Source organism: Thermobia domestica, chromosome 9, assembly GCF_964235325.1.
Source record: "Thermobia domestica chromosome 9, izTheDome1.hap1.1, whole genome shotgun sequence".
In the NCBI taxonomy this organism is placed as follows: domain Eukaryota; kingdom Metazoa; phylum Arthropoda; class Insecta; order Zygentoma; family Lepismatidae; genus Thermobia; species Thermobia domestica.
The window spans coordinates 91,690,560-91,703,552 of NC_137462.1; positions in this window are offsets into that span (position 1 = coordinate 91,690,560).

Sequence of the window (12,993 nt, forward strand, 5' to 3'; positions counted from 1 at the left end):
ATTTTAATATGTATTCGATTGATTTCGAAAGCGTGCTATTTCTTCAAAAACCAAATCTCTCTCAATCACACAATATTTTTGTTATAGGTTGAACTAATAGGGACGCACAAAATTCGTATTTTGTTTTCTTTTTTAAATTTAAAATCACGAAATTTACTCAAGTAATATACGTACAATTCGCGTTAAACTTTCATCAGAGGTAAAAAAAAAAAAAAAAATCAGATATATTTCTCTAAATGGATAATCTAATAATAATAATATTTTAATAACCTGTACTTATAGGTGACATTTCAATTAGACTTAATTTACGTAGATTCGATTTTGTTACTTTCTTCGATGATAAATTGTGTTCTGCACTTACGTTAATCGGAAGAACGATTTGATTTTTTTAGTGCCAAATTAATTTCTTTCGACGTTCCTTAATATACCGGGAGTTAACACAACACTTTTCACGTCATAAGTATAAATATTTTCATCTATCTAGCGGTAAGCGTACGAACTAAAGTAAGAAAAATAACTTTGACTTACTAGTCAGACAGGAAGCTTTAACCAATCACGAGTTGACCTCTGACTTCCAAATCTACAAAAATTTACGTCATAAGATATATGACTAGGTTTGTGGTGTTAGATGGGGAAATTATTGCTGATCACTACAGTAACGATTAAGACAAAATTATCGGAAGTATCTCTAAATGAGTCGTGTCCCTCTTCTCCCAAAATGTATTTCACAAATATATATATATATATATATATATATATATATATATATATATATATATATATATATATATATATATATATATATATATATATATATAGACCAAGCCATTGTTTGAATGTTACATAAAATATCATTAATGATACAAAGAAATAATAAGCATTCTGAGAAAAAAGACAATTGTACTGGCACTGATACTAGCCATCTAACTTCCCAGTATTTTCTAAATAAGTTACTACGCTTTAATGTTACCCAAATATTAATTACAGTTTATTTATTTGATTTTATTATTTTTTATATATTTTATTAAAAGTACTTCCTTTTAGATATCTTTCAATTTACTCTAACAAACTTGTTTAATTAAAACTAGTCTTATCTTAATAATGAATGGCAAACGCCTCAGTCTGTGCTTCATGCTAATTGCCGGTGGCGTATTTACGATTTTGTTTCGGGGAGGGCTTTGCTAACTTTCTCTAACAAATGTTACTACCTGTACTATCACTATGCCTGCCTGATATAAAAAATATTACTACCTGCACTATCGTCATGCCCACCGGATACTAACAGATGTTGTTACCTGCACTATTATTGTGACCATCTGCTGCTAATACACGATGCTACCCGCACTTCGCTGTTCCTCTTGAAACTAGTAGAAATGAAATAAAAAATGAAATTTTTGAGTTTTACGCCCCACGGTTATGCCGGCTAGGCTAAAGGAGGCGGGTGTTGTTACCTCCACTAACGGTACCATCGTGCCTACCTGACGCTAATACATGTTGCTACCTACACATCGTCGTATCCATCTGTTGGTAACATGTGTTGCAACCTGCACTACCATCGTGTCTATCTGACGCTAATAGAGTTGCTACCTGCATTATCGCTATGCCCACCTGTTGCTAACAGATGTTGCTACCTGCGCTTCGGCGTTCCTCCTGAAACTAATAGGTCTTGCTACCTCCACTAACGGTACCATCGTGCCTACCTGATGATAATACATGTTGCTACGTACACATCGTCGTATCCATCTGTTGGTAACATGTGTTGCAACCTGCACTACCATCGTGTCTATCTGACGCTAATAGATGATGCTACCTGCAGTTCACCGTACCTCTTGATACTAATAGATGTTGCTACGTGTATCATCATCGTATTCACTTGTTACTAATTGATGTTTGCTACCTCTATTGTCGTTGTGCCTCCAGATACAAATACATGTTGCTATTTGCACTATCGCGTGTTAAACTCTGCAGGAAATTTTCAGATTTAAAATTATTCCTGCAATTTAATTGCAACTCAAATATTGTATTATTTCAATTTTATTGTTTTTTTAATATAACCAATTAAAATTTTAATTAAATACGCTTTTAACGTATAGCGTACAGCAGTCCAAAGGTTTGGGCAGAATAACTAGTATGCCCTATTGTAATAAAACAAACATTCAAACGTTTTTTTTTTTTTAAATTCTTCTAAGTTGGTATAAACATCGTTTTATAGTAAATAAGCAACATTATTGGCCAGTCATTATCTACACCATAATCAACAATTAAATCTTTCAATCCACTTACAGCCTCGAGCGTATATACATTTAGCAACACTATTATTTTCCTTAATGTTTGATTTCGATCATGCACAGTGCTAATGTTGTATTACAGCTTCCTTTGATGGCTTCTGGTTCCTTTGAATCATCAGATGAGGAAAAGCATGCCCTTCATCAAAGAAGCATCAGTTGGTGGTCTTCTCATTTGCAACTTGCAAGAGTATACGCTCTTTGCAGAAACCAATGCTGTCGCCTAGCCACAAAGTATATACCGGCAAAAATAGCTGACAAGGTAATTGCAATGTGAATACTGGTCTACAGTCACGACCGCTGACACTGGAGGTCACGATCTGCTTCACTCTAATGATGACGATGATGATAGGTCCGTAGGGGGTTATTACTTCAACGAGACAGTTGATAATGCTATTTGTGATACTCACCGAACATGGAAAATGCTAATATTTTATGATAAAATATTGCTGAAAATTACTTACTATTAAGAATGTTATATTATAGGTTAACAAAATATTTGGACTATAACGTATCATGTTGAAAATTTTATATGTATGATAAATGAAATTTATGCTTTAGGTACCTGTTAGATCACATGCAAACAACTAATTTGTCTCACTAAGATAAATATTCTTCGTAATATTCTTGTTTTCTGAGTTCTGGCACAATAATATGATGATCATAACATAAAGATTTGTGAGTTTCTTGTATTTTTCTGGGTTATTTTAATGTAAATTTTACAATGAAGTAGTTTATAGTATGTTTTAAGAAAAATAAACAAAAATATAAAGTAATATAGAAAACACATTTTTTCCACGTATCTTTATTTTAAATAATTAAACCACATACCGTAAGTCTAACAAGATAAGATGTTTGGAAAGTAAACCCATAATATACACAAAATACTTACTAATTATTATAACATAGCTCTCGCGCCCATAGGTTTAACGTCGCATTCGCAAAAAGCTTTCCATTCAAAGCTTCATCTTCTGATCCCGAATTATTGTACTCTAGAGATCTATGGGAAGAAAGCATATTACATGGTCCAAGCGGCATTGTTACAGGAACCTTTACAAGTCTCTGGAACTTTCAATATTGACCCTCTTTACTTCGACTGAACTAAAGTGTGTTATTAAGCACTTAAGAACATTTTAAGCTAACGGTTACACATAAACGTTTGGGAATATATAATAGAATGTGTTTTTCTCTTTATAAGTGAAGTGTGAATATCAACATGTGTTATCTTCTGTTCACTGGGGAAGTGTTGAGTGATGGTCAAACTTATGGAAGTTCATTTGTTTGGTTTGGAAATAAAACTTCTTTTTATCACGAAAATCATTCGTAGTATGCAGATTCATCCTGATGTAGCTGTAATGATAAGTAAACTGACCAATAACTGTTTTATGTACGTACATGCCTCTTCGAATAGTAAGATAGTGTCATTAAAGATTCCTTTTGTTTCGTACGTAAATGGGGTAAGGGAAGTAAAATATCGAACTCACGAGAAATATATGGTACACATAGCTAAAGAAAGGAAATTGATATGCAGAAGTTTTAATGTTAAGACTATTGATATGTAGTATGCTCAGAACCTTTGGGAGCAGGCCGGTAGCCAGCCCAAAAACGTAGGAGGGAGCCGGTAGAAGTTAGGGGGGCCCCACCCAACCATATTATAGTTCATCACCATATTATAGTTCATTTGCAAGTCTACCGTGAAAATTTTATGGGGGCAGTGAAAGTTGAGGGAGGCCCGGCCCACCCTAGCCCCCCGTGAATATGGGCCTACTTGGGAGTAGACTTCCTTTTTGTTTACCTTCTTGTTTTAAAACTGTCAATCTTTAACTCATACTTCTTTGTACTATTAAGGATTTTCAACCCAGTTCGGTACCACAAAATTTGTGTAGGCTCTCCAGCAGTACGTAATCCTCAGCAAGTACTCTTTACATATCATCAGTGCATCAGGTCTTCTCATGATATTGAGCCCCCAGCAGGAGGATACCTGCACTAATGTTGGCACCTAGCGTGAAAGCATAAGCTCTACACAATATCATATATTATTGAATCAATCTAATTACAGTTTAAAGAATCGAATGTGTTCAAGAATACTCTTAATTTTCACAAAAACTATTAAAAGAAGCTTATAGATACTTACAATCCTTTACTTTATTATTTCCATTTATAACTTACAGCTAGACTCACCTTTTTGTAATTCCAAGCAACAAGTTGGTGTAAACAGTAGAAAAACAAACAAAAATATAGCAATTACACGGTCTTTGGCTTCCAATTTGTTATTTGATATGACTATACTGTCCTTTGTTGTAGTGGAATCCTGTCCTTAAATCACGTCCCCCAGTGAAAGCTGTATGACCAGTATTATATCGTTTGTTCTTTGCGATGCTGAAATTTGTTCACAATGAACATATAGGAATTACTGTCACAATACACCGTACTTGTTGAAGTGCAGGTATTTATGTCATGGAAGTGTTCGTAACAAGTCATGGAATACACAATAAGAAGAAACGAAGCAAAAACTCACAAGTTGATGTGGAAGAAAAAACTTTAAATACTAAGACAACGAAGAACTGGTTAACCTCTAAAAGGAATAGGAAAGAAAACTAGCATGTTGTACGTATATTAAAAATCTCAGGTTAAGTTTAGAGAGCTCCTCAGTTTTTTAATTAAAAAAATAGGAAAATTTACGGGAGAAATGAGGTAAGAAATGATAATTTAGAGTTCTTGTGCGATGTTTAGGTGTGTAATTTTGGCAGTAAAATTATGTTTAATATGAGTAAAGATTCGTAGAGGTGGGTACTATTTGCAAGACATGGAAGGTTTCGATTGAATTTTACAGAAAGAGAATATATTAATTGTTTTTCTGAGAACCACAGATTACTGAATCTGAGAACACAGTGTAGAAAGTATAGGAGGGTAATGAAAATCAACAAGCGTATAGCATTGTGAATCGATATGTTGAATATAGTGAAAGAGTAAAGGGCAAGCCTTTTACTTTGGGTAGAACATTCAGTGGAACCTAATCTAACCTAACCTAACATAACCTAACCTACTTCAAATTAAGTTATACCTAAAGCTTCTATGAGAACCGGTTCCAGCACCTCTTCTAGTCAAACTAATCTTACCGGGTAACCTAACCTACCCAAACCTAACCTTACCTTGCCTAACTTAACAAATTTTAATGTTTTAACTGTTTTTTTGTAAATTTGAAATTGGGGCATCTCTAAACTTAAGCCAAAATCTCCCTTAGACAAATATTTCATTCAATTTGCTTTCAGCTAAAATATAAAGATAAATTCAATGATTTATTCTTTTGAATGACACAAATATGTACCAATTTAATGCAGACGCCTGAAAGATAGAGCCAAACTTACCAGAATAATAAGGGGCTGGCCCACCTTTTGCTCTCACTAGGGATGTACTTGAATCTGAACCCACAAAGTGAGGGTGATGTGTATATTTCCTGAAAGCTTGGGTCAAGGTAAGATCAAACAAGGTTACCAAAATTGGGTCAATGTTGAAATGGAAAGGGGTTCAAGTTGAGTATCGAATGAACGCTTATGTTAAGTGAAAGAAGAGGAAACAAGTCCCGACTCTTGATGAAAAAGTCTATGGCCACTCTCATTAATCTGAAACGGTGAGACAGGTGTAAAAACAAAACAAAAAAAGACTAGAATGTATCAAAGGAGAAAAGAAATATCCCAGTTTCAACCGCAGGATCCCAGACGGGATCAACAATAAAGTTTCAAATGTCAATGGGGGGGGGGTAAATAAGCACATCATGTGAAAGCTCGTGTTAAAGGATACAGAATTGAACATTGGACAAGTCTCGACATAAGCCTTCATACGGTATTCAACTTGAGCCCCTTTCCATGTCAACATTTTGAGTTGGACCTCGTCTTGGACCCTGCAAGGGACCCTAGAACATTTTTTGCTTTGAATCATTATACTTTTGAAATAATTACATATCTGTGTTTTTGTTTCTATACCTATCCCACCGTTTCAGATTCATACGAGTGGCCATAGACTTTGCAATGAAGATTGTGTTGATATTTTGACCCACCGCTGTTTTTGCACAGGCTTATCGTTGAGAGTCGCGACATGATTTATCTTCTCTTATTTAACACCAACTTTCATACGATATGTAAGTTGATTCCACTTTCCATTTAAAAATTTTGAGTTTGACCCCGTCTGGGACCCTGCGGGGAACCTGGGGCAATTTATTTTACTTTGATACGTTGTACTTTTGAAATCATGAAAGAGATTTTTTTTTGTTTTGTTTTCATATCTGTCTCACCGTTTCAGATTTTTCGTGGTTGCAACGGACTTTATAGACACCCTTAAAGATGTTAATAAAAATGAGTAACGTGGTGCCCTCAAGCGGAACCTTGAGGCCTCCCCAATTTTGGTAACCTGTTTTGAATTTACCTTGACTCAAGCTTTCAGGAAATATATACATCACCTCCACTTTGTGGGTTCAGGTTCAAGTACATCCCGGGTCAGATCAACTCTCATGCGACGTGGAATAGAGCCATTGGAGTCTTGAATAGCAGCAAGTGGATTGTTACGCCATTCCACATGCAATGCATCTGTCAGTTCAGTGAGAGAGAGTGGAAGCAGTGTCTCCAAAATGGACCACAGATTTTAGTTACATTCAGCGGATTGGGCGGACTAGAGGAGATATTCAACTTTATACCAATACTTCTCACACCACGCTGTAACAGCTCTAGCTGTATGAATGGCATTATCATCCTGCGATATGGCGCCAGCCAAGAATGACTTATATGGGTGAACACCTGGATATAGACTAAAGTGGCGACATAATCATAATCAACAACATTCCACTAAGTAAAGAGAATAATATGACCCACAGAATAACAGAGTCGATGCCATGTTTTACGGTTTGGCGGAGTCATACTTCTTTGGGCATTTTTCCATATATACACCGGAAAATATAATGGTTTGAAATAAAGTGAACAGTTACTCATCCGACACATGTTTCACGTTTCCATTCATCAATGTGGGCGTGCAGACATGTTGAAGTGCATCATTGAAATAGGAAAAATAATTTATTGACTAATTGTGATTAAAGTGTGTTAAGTGATTGTGAACAGTGCCTCTGTGTTTCATAACATATTTGATACAAATATTGTCAAAGGGAAGGAAATATATCCCTCCCTTTCATATTAAGTTTAGTAACAACAATCTTGAACCAGCGGAATGATATCATGTATCAATGTAGCCAATATAAATTTAGAAACATCCATACTGACTAACAAGAATAATGACCTCTATTGAATAATGTTCGGAAACGTAATACCTCTCTAAGTAACTCGAAAGATGGATAATTGTGTAAATTCAAATGAATACATCAAGAAACAAATGAAGTTGAATATAAACTCCTTTGATGCTGCAGGTAAATAGCTACAGGCAAATGGTTATCGATGTGAGCCCAGATATTCACATGGTCAATATTTTGCAATGTTTGGTTTGTGTTGAATTTTGAATCGGATCCCATTAAGTGCCCAAAATGCAACTTTGTGGTATTTTAGTACACATATGAAACTACAATCTGGACAATTTAAAACAAATTCACAGGGACATTTCTGTGCGAAATTCAAAATTTAAATTTTAATTAAAATTTTTGAAGTGTTATTTTTATAGAGCAATTTTTAAGCTTTTCAATGGTGTTTGTTCCATGTCTCTAGTACACATATTAACCATTTTGTGACAATTTTTAATAATAACTGTAACTAAAAATATGCCCTTTTTTGAAATTTTTAAACACCCTTTATGGGGATACTTTCAGGAGAAGAAGGGTAATATTTGGGATTTTTTCATCTCCCACTGTAATAAAGCTGTTCACCAATTTTTACAAAAATCTGAGATGGTCAAGTCCGATGACATATTTGAATGACATGAAATGTCCCTTATATGACATATCGCATTTAAGAATATTTAAGTAGAAAAATCTTAAAGAGGCATCGGATCAAACCATCTCAATCTTGTTTGCTCCCATAAAATTGAGCTATGTTGTGGGTATAACTTATGTTTTCAAATTAATATATCATAACCTTGAGACTTTGTATTTACCGTATATTACACAAAATATCTTCAAATAGCCTTAACTCAAATAGATCTTTATTATTTAGGCTGGATTTATCTTACACAGAGAAAATAATGAACTAATTCGTAGTTATGATCAAGTATCTCTTATTATAAAATATAATTATTATAAAATATAACTATAAATACTCGTAAAACTTAACTGCAATTATTAAGGACTTGTTTTAATTGTATGCTCCTTTTAACATACCATTCCTCCTTGAGAACTGTGTACCTTATATCTTTAGACCTATTAAAAACATATAGTTGCACAATGAATGCTTTAATAAACGCTGAGCGATTATTTTCCCCATTGATGCACGTGCAATTACCACATCAAACCATCAAACACTTACTTTGATGTTGGCACTATTTTTGTTTTGTTTTTGTGCTCTGCCACTGAGAATCAAACCCAGGACTCCATGTTCCAAAGGAATACGTGCTAGCCACTAGATCAACAGGCAGGTCTGTCATATCAAGTTAATACACAATTTCATCCTCATTCAGAAATCACAATAGATTTTCCAAACATCAGGGGCATGCTCATCTTGTGACTTTTACTGCAACAAAACAAAACACAAAGGCATTAGATACATGGTCTTTTGGAAGTATATTTACCTTATGCAAAAATATCTGTTGCAGATCCTGCATTAGCCATATTCAATGCTTATGAAAAAGTCTTTCCCTTTTGTATACAAATCATATATAGAAGAATTCTAATAAGACCGAGTGTTTAGAAATTATTTTAAAATTCAAGTGAAGTTTGTGTACGATAGTCAAGTTTATCTATGAAGATGATGAAAAAGATACCTTTTTAAAGTTTAATGTCCTATGTTTATGTACCAAGGCTAAGGAAAACGGTTATGATAAGATAGACGATGGTTGTGGATTGAAGCGAGAAGAAGGAAATGGAAAATTCCCGAGGAAACCCACTCATACTGTATTTGTCCACCACAAAATCACTTGGCGTAAGATGAGATCGAACTATGGACTCCACGCACCAGAGACGAAAAAGATTGTCTGGTATACAATCAAGTTGCATGATTAGAACCTGTTGAAAGATATTGTTAAGCAAAGCAAATCAGTATTTGTCACCGTATCGTTCACTAAATATTCATAAAATAAAATAAAAAAAAACTAATATTTTCTGAAGGGCTTCGTTTCAATACCAACATAGAATTGTCAGTTAAGTTTGCTCGCAATGGTAATCAATCTGGCAAGTGATCTTAGTGGAGAAGAAACAGACAAAGTATATCAACTAATTGTATAAACTTTAAGTTTGAAAATAAAGGCATAGAATTTTTAAAGTGTATGCGTGAGAGAATACGTGGCATTGAGAAATGTCAACCGCATACAATATAGCGAAGTTTCAAATAAATTCTAGGCTAGTACTACCACAGAAGTGTCCAAATTTAGTAAACCAGAATGTTCAGATAAAGCTAATACCCATGATGTTTTGTAAGCGATTGAGCTTTGCTTGTCATCACTCCAAACCTTCGCCTTGTATAAGATTTTCCACTGTAGCAAATTCTTCGGGAGAACAGGAGGGCAGGTGTTTACTTGTACCGTTTGGTAGACTTTCCTCAAGCTACACATTGTCGCGATCAGAACTGAATTACTGACCGAGTTTCCCGCAAAATCTACAGAGCATTAAAGCTAAGACATGTGATTGAATAAATACAATAGAATAATACATCAAGTTTCTTCTATATTTTTGTAAAACGTTTTTGAAACCATCATGCACAAAATAAATAAATAAATAAATCCAAGTTAAAAGAAAAAACATTTCTATTTTAATATATAAGGAAAAAATTGTGGATACTTGAGGTCAGCTTCAAATGTCAAGAGTTTGCCTCCACTGAAAAGAAAGGAGCAGTACAAACCTAGTTCTCCTCATAACTAACAAATCACCAACACGAGATGAGGTGCTAGAAAGAAGAAGTGGTCTTCCACGAGGTGGAAGAAGACAACGCAAGCGAGAATGACCAGATCTCCTCCTGGAAGGTCAACTGGCGACCTTTCTCTAGTCATGAGAAGAAGATAGCCAACCCCGAAAGAATGAGTATTGCATTGCTCGCATGCGATACGTACGATTAGAGCAACCAAGAGAAGGAGAGAGTGCAACAAACACACAGCAATAAATTACGAAGGAAGAATTGGTAACCTGCAGACAAGATGCATGAACATTGTACAAAAGAACTCTAAATGACTCACAAAGGCAGTTGGGTGCTTTATGGAAGTATAATTTTTCGGTGCCTAACTTCTAAGACGGAGAACTGGTCCCTCATAATAATAAAAATCCAAAGAATAACATTGTACGTACGATGCAAGCGTCGTGTTTCGTCATAAAGTATTTGACATGAGCCTTCTGAAAGAACGTGTGGAGGCTTGTTACAAAGTATGTAAGTTATTACATCCAAGAAGAATTTTCTTCTACGGAGTCTGTGAATACTAGATCTTCATGATGCGAAAGATAACGTCACGTATGGAATTCAAAGAGAAATTAAATCTAAAGATTTCTTTTTAAAATATATTTAATATGGCAAACTTAATAAAAAGTAGTTGAATGTGTTTAGTTACAGTCAATTAAGTCTTCTTATTTTAAAAAAGAAATATAAAATATATATTTGACAGGTTAAAAACTTTTTACCTATACCTGCCTTTTATTTAGTTTCATTGCTTTAGTGTTATTCACCTTCTAACATTCTTCTATCCTTAATTAATCCAAATATGGCTGCTTCAGCATTTCACATACCACAACTTGTAAATGACTCTTAGACAAACTAATTTGGTATTTATTTTTACAATCGGTTCCTTTGTACTAGTCAAATTGTAAATTATTCCAGTGCTACAGTAGACGATATGTTGCTACGAGACAATGCTGTTTACAATTATCGTCTTGCTTGAAGTTCTAGTATAGCAGCTGCTGGGTGTCCTTATATATATGAGTCCTTCCCCATTCCATTTGGCAAATTCTATTGCAAGAAGATGTGAATTAATTGTCGTAGGAAAACAGCAGAACAAATGGGGCAGAGTGGAAATTCTAAAATGTCTTTTTTTTAAAACATTATTTAGTAAAGGTATATTGGTAAGAACCTTCTTTAATAAAGTTAAAAAGAATTGGAGCAGATAAGAGCCTACCTTTAATATAGGGTTTCACTACTATTATTTAGAATTAACAATACAGAAGAAGACTTTTATTACAAACTAGAAGTGCCCATTCGTAAAACATACTGAACAATATGCAACCTGTCATACAGTAGAGTAATGCGGGTTGTCTAACTCGATGGCTTTTTGAACCTCCAGAACGTGTGATCCCCCAATCCTCCTTGAAGTCGGAGACGGAAAAATACCCATCATAGGCTACATGATTAAATCTGGTGAAGATCCATCTGTATGTAAAGTTTGCTAGCTCTAGGCGACTCCTTTCTATGTGAAAATCTTATGATAGTATATACTAGTAAGGATATTCTTAAAGCAACAAACACTCTAACATGTCTAACGGAACGGATAATACCAGAAATAACCTGTATTACTTTCTCTAATATTTAGAAGAACATTTGTTAAATTCCCACAACAGTTCACAGAAATGATTTCCAAAGAACTACTACTCATGCAATGGCAAAGTCAGACAGGCAGACATTTCAAAAAGGGTTTTCAGATCGTTGAAGACTCGAACTAGTTGCCTATATACCGGCAATCTTGGATACATTTTTACTAACCATACACCCACAATTTACTTTCTGTGAAAATCGCAGTATTCTCCCATCTTGTAACACTAACGTATGGTGTATTGCATACAGATTTCGTCGCATACAGAAGTACTACATCGCCTTCCGTACTACTTGTCTATATCCAAACAGCATTCACAGAGAATAGTTGTAGTGTATGGACGTTGAGTGTGCCTGAGTCATAAATAATACTTGTTGCAGTAAATGACTGTTTCATTTTTTTTTTTTTTTTTTTAGAAATCTCTTGTGTGTGGGCGTTCAGTGCACAAAGGAATCAAGTTCACTTTCTTGGTCATTTTGGATCTTCACCTTTATATTTCACCTTTAAAATCTCAATCTGAAGCTCTTTACAGAGCTTAAATAACTCTTAGAAAAAAGTAAACATTTCCTTGAAATCAACTGTACGGTAGAAACTTGTATTTATATTTTTCTCACAATTTTGTTAATGTGATCGAACACCTTTTGTGCTCTAAGCATCTCATGTATATATTTAGAGTTCTGTTTTGTTTAAAATTACAACCGTAAAAAAATCCCTGTTCAAGATATATTTCATGATGGAAACATCCATATGCAACTAATTAAAATCCAATGAAATGCATCTAATTCACGAAATATAAGTTGGGTACCAATGAATGTTATAGACAACATTATCTTGAAGATTTTTTATTTTATTATTACCTCCCAATGGACTTGCAATATAACATTCGGTAATCTTTTTGTGGTATCCATATACTTGATTAAGAAATGCCAAATATTATTATTATTGTATAAGATTTGACAGCGTGTTTACTTATGGCACTGCATTATCATTAAATATTTTTGGAAACTGAGATCATATTTTTAAGTCCAATCTCTTAATTTGTAAAAGGAACTTGATC